The sequence below is a fragment of the Poromitra crassiceps genome (assembly GCF_964638095.1).
Source record: "Poromitra crassiceps genome assembly, chromosome: 16".
Taxonomy (NCBI): domain Eukaryota; kingdom Metazoa; phylum Chordata; class Actinopteri; order Beryciformes; family Melamphaidae; genus Poromitra; species Poromitra crassiceps.
In genome coordinates, this window is record NC_139645.1 from 3433273 (window position 1) to 3443272 (window position 10000).

At 43.8% G+C, this 10000-nt stretch overlaps 1 protein-coding gene across 2 annotated transcripts in view; it reads left to right on the forward strand.

Annotated features, from left to right (window-relative positions):
- map2k5 (mitogen-activated protein kinase kinase 5) overlaps window positions 1–10000 on the forward strand; it is an 87609-nt gene that overhangs the window by 71456 nt on the left and 6153 nt on the right. The gene's annotated exons all lie outside the window — the stretch shown is intronic.

Consider the following 10000-nt stretch of genomic DNA (forward strand, 5'->3'; position numbering starts at 1 on the left):
ACTATATATGAAAGAGAAAATCCACCCTATAGACGGTTTTAACTTGACAAACAACAACAAAAACATTCTGAATTGAACCCCCGCTCACTTCCTGTTGCAGTGTTTGCTATGGACATAAAAGAAAAAAAAACATTCAAGTGCAGGACCGACCATTCCGTGAAAACCGTCTATACAGCTGAGCGGCGAAAACAAAAGTAACGATGTCGAGTGAATATTTCTGCAGTTTGCCGAATGCTGAGAAAAAGGAAGTGCTGTGGGGTTGCGCTCTGGTGAAAACCGTCTATAGCAGTAATTGTCGATGTACCTCGCAGCTCTCCTCCTTCACCACACGTCTTCTTCCCAGCGTGGACTTGATGGTTTTCTCTGATCTGCCGTTAGCACACAAGGCCACAGCAATTTGCACAAGCTGCCTTTTAAGAGTTGCAGCACGCTCTGATTTCCCTATCAGGACCAAGGACAGTGACAGCTAGGTCCACAGAGAGAGGAGAGGGGTGTGTGTGTAGGTGTGTGTGTGTAGGTGTGTGTGTGTGTGTGTGTGTGTGTGTGTGTGTGTGTGTGTGTGTGTGTGTGTGTGTGTGTGTGTGTGTAAATGCAGACCTGCCTAACAGATTGTATGTTCTCAGTCTCAAACCAGAAAAGAGGATTGAATGGAAAAGTTAGGTGGAATTTGTAACTTCCTGGAGGCGAAAGTTGGTCAAAACGGATGTTAACTCATTGAGTGCCAGCCACTTTTGGAGAACGGACGCTCCCAGTGCCAGAGTTTCAGAGCGTTTTCAGTGATTTCTCGAGGCCCACAGAATATTGTGTGATATTACTATGTAAACACTGAACACGCACAAAGAACGATGAGACTCTATTCTATCATCTGCAAAAAAAAGTTTATTGATCCCATTTTCCGTTCTTTAGTTATGAGCCGGAGAAGATAGCTTGATTCATCCAAAAAAAGTATTTTTTTTCTAGAAGCTGAGATAATTGGCCTTTTGTGAAATTAAACATTTCAAGCACACACTGACTCTGAAGCTAATCTTTTCTAATGTAGTCACACCTCAAAAATAATTTCCTTCAATAAAACAGTTTAGGCCAGGGAATTTTGTTTGGCAGAATAATATTTTTAGCTACAACCAGCAGCGCTGGCCCCTGCGTGCGCTGCTGGTTGCAGCTTCTTGCTGGTCTTGATTTGCTGCTGGTGGGCATCGGATATTCTGGCTTGCGTTTGTCAATCCTGTCCTGCTGCCTGGGTCTGTCTGGGTGTTGTGTGTGTGCTGCTCTGCGTGCCCCCCCCCCCCCCCCCCCCGCCCCGCCCCGCCCCGCCCCGCCCCGCCCCGCCTCGCCTCAACTGCACACTCCTCCTCCTGTCTGTGGTGGCTCTCTGCTGAGTTTGCTGTGCGCACAGTGAAGGGTGCAGCTTTTTTACAGCGTTCCGCGTGTGTTTGTCACCGGCAACGATGCTTCCAGTTGAGAATAATAACTCCACGGTGTGGATGTGCGGATGTGCTGTCGCAACCGACACAGAGCGGCTCAATTGTGGGAGCAGATTGGCTGCTGCAGGCACAGCTGCAGTAACGTGCTTCAGCATATCGATGCATACGGATGCGATGCGATTTCCGTTTCCATAACGACTTCTTCTTTGTTTTTTCCTTGCCTTTCTGTTATGTGGAGAGCACTGTCGCCACCTAAGGGTTCTGTAAAATAGGTTATAGACCTCCAATAGCTACAATAGTTGTACCAGAGATGTATCAGGGATTGATCCACGTCCCACCGTCAAAAAACGCAATTGACGACAACCGTCGTCATTGGCACTCTACGTCAGTATTTGAATTGACGACAGCTGTCGTCATTGGCATTCAATGAGTTAAAGGTCCCAATTCGTGCAGCTGTAACCTCTTAAAAACGTGTGTCTCTGGTCCATAAAACATGATTCTGGATTAATCTGTCGAAAATATAGCAACCCCGTTTGTTGTGACGGAGTTCTCACTTCCTCATCTCGTTGCTTCCCAAGAATGGCCTGTTTCTATAATATATTCAGAACTAACAGTTCCCATTGGCCGCTGAGGGAGAGCCCGCCCCAGGCTCCCAGCGGCCAATCAGATTAGCGTCTGTGGACCAGCACGATAGGTTGCGAGTTATCGTTAACTTAACGGTACTACGCTAAAGAGGACATCTCAAAATGCCTAGACTTACCGAATGCACCTCTGCAGTTGCTGGATCACGTACAGTTGGCGTCGCTCCAGCTAGAAGTGTTAATTTTGTGGCTATAGACTAAATGGTGCAGGTAGCTTGTGTGAGAGAGACCCGCGCAGTATGCAGGAGGAAGCTAGTGACGTCCCAATTCCCCTCTGGGCAAACGAAGCGTTTGGGGGTGTGGCTTGGAGGAGACTGCAGGGGGACGCTGGATAGGGACAAATCCAAGTGTGGCAGTTCTGAGCGTGTGACCACTCATTACAGGGAGGGCTGACAGCAGTATATATGCATTTACAAGTAAAAACAGCTTTTGCACGGAATGGGACCTTTAAGGAGGGACATCCGCTCATTTCTCCAATCACCTGCCTGGGTTTTGTTTACATGTGGCGTGATTGGTCGAATACCATCGAACTTCTTTCCGGTCTGAAGGGAATTCATGCCTCAAAAAGAAGGAAAGAATAAAAATTGGTTCACTTGAGGGAAAAGAACAACCACTCTTTGTTTTTGGGCCATTCAATACGTTGATGTTGTTTTTTGATGGATTGCTGCAAAAAACAACATCTAACTTGTTCACCCTTCTTTGAACACAACTCTCGTTGTTTTGGACAAGTTCCAGCTTGACATCACCAACCATTCGTACCTGTTCAAGACTAGTCTATTCAACTGTTGCATTGGAACGGAAATTCTGTTTATTGAATTAGTGTAATACAGGATTTCTATTCTACATCCATTTGCCAGTGAATGGACAAACATCTGAATGCCCCCATCCACACATTTTGTAGTCTGCGCACGTATATTTCCTGCTCCGAAGGAGAGAATGTATGTATAGTTGAAGCAGCTATGAGGAACTTTTAACTGGTTATGAAACATATTTAATACTGATGCGTCATATCTTGCCTACATCAGCATGTTAACATAGTGGGGGAGGCTTGATGTTCAGACAGGCTCGGAGAAGTCCTGGCCGGCCTGTCGCAGCTCGGCCGACAGCGGGACACAGCTGGAGGAGACTCCATGTAAATCAGCCCATACAAAGACAAAAGATCTTAACTCACCACGAGTGGCCAGAGTGTAGACCTGGAAGAAATGACTTTAAAGTTTGTTTTGTCGTCCAGCCAGTTATTCATCTACGTAAAGATATTTACCTGAAACTTGAGCGTTTGACCCTCATTCTGAACTTACTGTAGTCGGCCATTGCATTGTCTGCACAATAATAAGGGGTCATGCCAAGGCAAAAGGCATTCACTTCCATTTGATCGCTCACTTGTTTGGATTTAAGCTCTCAGAGGACGTTTGCAATGGATCTTTATCAGGTTACAAGAAAAGGTAAACTATCTATTTAATCGTGAATTGTTGCTGCTGAGCGCGTGTGTGTGTGTGTGTGTGTGTGTGTGAGAGAGAGAGAGAGAGATTAGGCTATTTAGGAGGTGTGTCATGTGTCTATGCGAGCCCTAACCCACTCACTCTGTGTTCCTTGGCTGTCACGCTTTGTTCACACCATACGCCGAAGCAAAGCTCAAGCCAAGCTGAAGCTGACCTCACGCTGAACCAGTCACAACAGAAACACTCTTCCTCAGCGCCTGGCTCGGAGCTGCTCCTCTGCCCCATCCCCCCTCACAACTTGCATTGACTTCATGCCTGGCACGTCGGCTGCTTGGAAAATAGAACAGAAGCTAAAACTATCGGTTCAGCGTAGCTTTAGCGTGGCTTCAGGGTGGCGTGGACATCTAGTTATTAGTTTACAATGCGTTGTTTGCCTTCTGATTGCATATGGGAGGAATTTTGTTTTGTTTGTCAAGTTAGTTAGCCTAAACACTAGCTAACTCTAGCTTGCCCTAGCTAAGAAGCAATTTTAGCAGTAAAAACAACCACTGCAACACAAATCGCTTTACATTTTATTCAAGCTACTATGGGAGTGTCAGATATGCTCCGATGACATGATATTATGCATATAGGCATAACACCATAACGCCAGCGTAGTCATTGGTAACTTCATTTTATGTGTAGCAAAACAAAGGCAGAGTACAGTAACTCCTACCGTAACTCAATACAACTTCCACAGTGCAGCAAGCGTGCAGTGAAACAAAGGCAAACAACCATAAGTGACGTTACTGGAGTCTGCCTTGGCTTCTCTGGGGCTTTTGGAAGTTACTGAATATAACCCCCCCGTTTTCTCCCAAAACCAACAAAATTGACTCAAGATATTTGGCCACATGATAAAGCAGATCTTTACTGTTCCAAAAATGACAATAACTCACTTTCAACCACAATTGTTACTGCAGTTACTGCCTTTTGCCTTTGCACGAATGCTTTTGTCCACAGGCGCTGCTAATATCAACACAAAATGAGAGTTCCTTGTAGCTGCTTTAAAGAGAGCGAATCAGTCCCCTAATTTTATGACCGTCAACTTTGCCAGAACCGTCAGTGTAGCCGCCATCTTGTTTTCCTTTGATCAATATATTTATCCTCCTCTCTCTTTTCACTCACATGCTGCTTTCCTCTCTTCCCCCTCTACTGAAACAGTCGGCCATGGTGCCATTTTTCACCTTTGTTCCTGATCATCGCTGATCTCTTCACTTTCTTCCCCCTCTTCTTCCTTCTTCCTCGTCTCTCTCCCTCCATCTTATCTTTCCTCCACTTGTGTTTTGGGTTTTTCGCTCTTCCTGTAGGACCTCTCCTTCCTCCTCGTCTTTGCCCACGACGAGCGGAGAGAGAAGGTCACGGACGCCTGGCTTTGTGGCTGATTGTCTTTCTGTCGCCTCCACCACTTCGTTCCCTCTTCCTCTCTCTCCACCTCCCCTCTCCCCCCCCAGCCTCCTGCGTACATATTCAAAGTCTGCACCTATTCTATCTGTATGTTAATGCATCTAGACACAGCTGGAAATCCCCCCCTCTCCCTCTGCTTCACCAAAAGTGCTAGCAATGCTAATAGTTTTTATCTTTGCAACTCGTTCCTCCCGGAAAGTAACGGTGGAAACGACACACTCAAGTAGACGCTGAGCAAATGATGCTATTTAACGAGCGTTGCCCCCCACCTCCTCACCCTCAGCTCACTAGTGACCTCATCGGGTTTCTCTCAACATTGCCACGGCTGTTATTGTCGTCGTTATTGTCACCGATTAAGACGTTCTTTTAGTGCCGCCCGGGATACCCGATGCCCGTTGGATGGCATGCGTGCTCTCGATACGTTCCGTCTCCGAAGCCCAACACAATGTGTTTACACGCACTCGTACCGAATGTTTTGTTCGTACGATTAATATTTTATCCTATTTAATTCATCTTTATTGTCGTTCCCCGTCGTACAAAATGTGCACGGTGAAGCGAAAACCTTTTTCTTGGGCTCAGGGACAAGAAGAAAAGGAGAGGAGCGCGGACAATGAAAACTCAAACGGTGCATGGATGAATAATGCAAGACAAAAACACTGCTGAGAAAAGCAAAACGCTACAATGCAGTGTTCACAAAAAGTTGTATAGAAGTGCATGGTGCATAGAATTAAAGCATAAAAGCTGGAACGTATCACACTTCACACAGGAGACGCTGGCACGGACATCTGAACTGTGCCACCACAATGACTGACATATATTGTCACATAAGTTCTATAACCTGGGATAATAAGGTTAATAAAATAATAACCTTAATTTGATACATTTCTAGTTTATAGTCGTACATTACAGTATGTTTTTACATTTTGTCCATTTGTTTTCCTTATCCATATTTATTTGCAACTTTTTTTTTGGAAGAAGAAGAAGAAGAAGAATCCCACTGGCCTGAACACCTGTTAGGTTAACACATTGATACCTGATGCAGCATTTGTGTGTGTATCCCTTTAAGACCGCGAACCGCGTCAACGCGGTTCGCGGTCTTAAAGGGATACACACACAAATGAGGGATATACACGCAAATGCTGCATCAGGTATCAATGGGTTAACATTATAAACACGTCAGGATTGTCCATCCATGAGTTTTAGACTAGCAGGATCAAACTTGACAAGTGGTCGACTTGACAAACTGCAAATTTGTGCTAATTAAGAGACACCACAAATGCTTTCTTATATATGACTGTGAATTAGGAATGTATCAAAACAAATGTGCATAGTAGATAATTCTGTTTTTCCAGTGTTAACGAGTTTATGCCTACGTCCCTTTATACTACAAAGGGAACAGTGCAGAAAATGTATATGCTGCAGTTTTTAACTGTCGTAATTTAATATCTGAATTAGTCTGAAGGAATATAATGAAACTGGAAAATCCCTCCTTCCCCTGTGCTTTCCAGTTTCCACTGCATTCCACTTTACAACGAGCATGCTCTGAAGATATTAAATACTACAGTCAAATAGTTCTCTGGATTTGTCAAATGCACGATTGGTGTAATTTGATTAATTTCCTCCCCGGTTTGCACTCTCCAACTGAACTGACACATCTGAAATATATTTTAACCCGTTGATACCTGATGCAGCATTTGCGTGTATATCCCTCATTTGTGTGCGTATCCCTTTAAGACCGCGTTAACGCGGTTCGCGGTCTTAAAGGGATACACACACAAATGCTGCATCAGGTATCAATGGGTTAAGTGCAAAAGTTCTGCGCCCCAGTTCCACCTACATTTTTAAACTGTAAAATGTTTGTGTGTTATCACTATGTATCAATGTACAGGCCACTAATTTACTTTTGTTACAGTTAATTTCTAATCTCACATTAAGGACAAAGTAAATGTCTGCAGTAAATAAAGCTAAGGAAACTGGGATATTAGGATATTTTAGTAACGTTGTTTACTAGGAATTACTGGAGTTTACTTGTAAAGAAACTTAATGAGAGTGGATTGTTTGCATCAGAAGGCAGTTCAATAATTCTATAATTTTGAAGTGCTTACTGGTTTGTTATTCTGAAACCATGCTGTATGGAGACGTAAAGCATTAATGTCATAATATTGTAGGTAATTCATATATTACCAGTCAGTATTGGTATAGTTGTCTATAAGGAAACAATTTATGATAGTGAAGTTACCAGTGTATTTATAGTGAAATTAGCTGTTTATTAAAGTCAGTTTATATGACTGCTGGGCCTACTTTTGCTAAACCTGACAGCATTCCTGTCAACACTTTGGGAAGTTCATCCCTGGAAAAAGCCACAGACCAGACACACACTGTCTGATCGTCATAGCTGGGGGGCATCATCACACAGGAACTTCACCGTACTGATGTGAAAACTTCATTATATAAAATGTGATGTATAACTTTAGGAATCCGTCATGTTGTTTCGTGCCACAGCTGCTCATTCGGTCCTCATAAGCCCTGTATCTTCAGATATCGCCTGCAGTCAGTCCTGAACATCAGATACGTCAGTTAGACTATTGGCTCCCTCCTCACCACAGAATGGGATACAATTACCCAATGTGGTAAATAGGCCTACTACTTACCTCACCTGTAAATAATAATCGGAATAATCTATATTTTAGACACCAACTAATAGCTCCTTTATGCCTCCTTTAGAGTTTCAGAATAGCAAATCAATAAGGACTTTGATCATTGACGGATTATGATAACTGCCCTCCGATGCTGATGAGTGACGAACACATCCACTTATTGTCTCGTTGAAGTTTATTTACATGTAAACACATCGGTAATGAAGTTATTTACTCTAATATCTGTTTCCTTACCTTTATTTATGACCGTGGCCCCATTGTGAGCTTATAGTGATAGATTTCAGCTTAATGAGCCATAATGACGGCCAATTAGTGGCCTGTAAATTGACGCCTCCCCAAAAAGCCTTAACGAGCGTGGAAACATTGAGCTGACCTGAGCCTGCAGGTGCGTTACACTATGACTCATATCTGTCAGCCACTTTGTTGTCGTCCAATCAGCACGAAACAAAGATGTACCTGAGCTCTGGACACTGTACATTTCACATATATCTATAATACATCTTTCCTCTTCACTTCCCATTCCTACAAGGCCCCGCCACTCGCTTTGTGCAGAACGACATGATGATCCATCACATAGGAAAGTGACAGGGTGTATTTCTCTCCCGCTACGACTACTGCATCTTTTATTGTGGGACACCCTATCCTGTCATCATAAGCTAATGACGTCGGTCAGTTTCAGGAGACTTTCCATTGGCCCGTTCCCAGGACGTTAGCTGCAGGTATTTGGTGATGACCTATCCTGTCTGAGGTTTCGTCGCTTTTGATTCGATATAGGCTGTAGTGTTCCCTCCTCCTCCTCCTCGACGACGACGAGGCCGGGTCTGTCTGCAAACTCATTGTCTGCACACATCAGTTTATTTATGAGTTGATATTTAGTTGATATTTAGAATCAGAATCAGAATCAACTTTATTGGCCAAATATGTACAATTACAAGGAATTGGGCTCCGGGTTGCTTTGCTCTCAAAGTACACACATACAGAAAAGAAAGAAAGGTATGCACAAGTCAAAAACAGGCAAGGCATTTCAATATTACTGTAGTAAAAATTTACAGTAGCTACTATATACAACAAGTGGTGTAAAGTGTCTATTTTAAATACGTATATATGAAGGAATGTACAGTAAATGTGTGAATATGTCACATAGGATTGTAAACAAAGGCTTGTTTCCAAATATTGCACGATTATATGCTGTTCAGCATGAAAAAAAGTGGACATTGTACAGAGGTTTAAAGGAACCCTGGAAACCCAAAATAAATATGCATTGTTAGTTCGTACCACAGGATCCTATGTTAATAAGCCACCAACAAAATTTGAACGACGATGAACGTCGCAAAAGTATCTAAATTTAGATAGATATGTTTCAGATATGGCACAGTTATATGCCGTTCAATGTGAACGAGGCGCGTTTTGCACGGTTATTTCCAAGAAAAACGTACATCAAATCAAATAGTGTGCACAGTGATTTAATAGTGAGTGTGTGCACAGTGATTTAATAGTGAGTGTGTGCACAGTGATTTAATAGTGAGTGTGTGCACAGTGATTTAATAGTGAGTGTGTGCACAGTGATTTAATAGTGAGTGTGTGCACACACAGTGATTTAACACAGTAACAGTGAGTTATCCCACAGTCAGCGTAGGCTGAGTGGGCTTTAATGGGCTAAGTTGATTTAGGATCAAATACCATTGGTGCACCATTATTTGAGGTACGTGTGCAGCACCATGCATGTGCACTTTAGTGTGTGTATGGGCGAGAGAGAGGAAGAGAGAGAGAGTGATGATCCCACACCCTTCCATCCCCTTGATTGTGATTTGATGGACATGTCAAACCCCCCCCCCTCCCTCGTCCCCTATTCCCTATGTAGTCGCCTTCACACAGCCTTTTAGCACCTTTGTTAATGCAACCCCCCCCCCCTAGTGTGTTTCTATTCATTTGCACACACACACACACACACACACACACACACACACACACACACACACACACATGCTCCCCAGCCCCTTTCCAACCCCAGAGGCACCAGATGAGCCCCCTCTGTCACAAAGGACTCACTCCTGTCTGTCTCTCACTGTTACGACCCATGCACATGCACGCACACACATACGCACACACACACAGTCACACGCACGCACACACACACACACACACGCTCACAATGCACAGATGGAAACTGGATAACACAGGGCAGCGTTGTACATCCCCACCACACACACCATCTATCCATAACCGCTGTCAGCAGAGGATCAACAAGCCAGTCAACAGTTATCAGCCACGCCTCCTCTTCCTGCACACTTCTGCAGCCTCAACCAAATAATCACACTCGATTGGTCCATCTGCAATCTCAACATTCTGACTGGCAGAAAAGTCCTAACTGATTTATAGTGTAATCTGTTACAATCTAA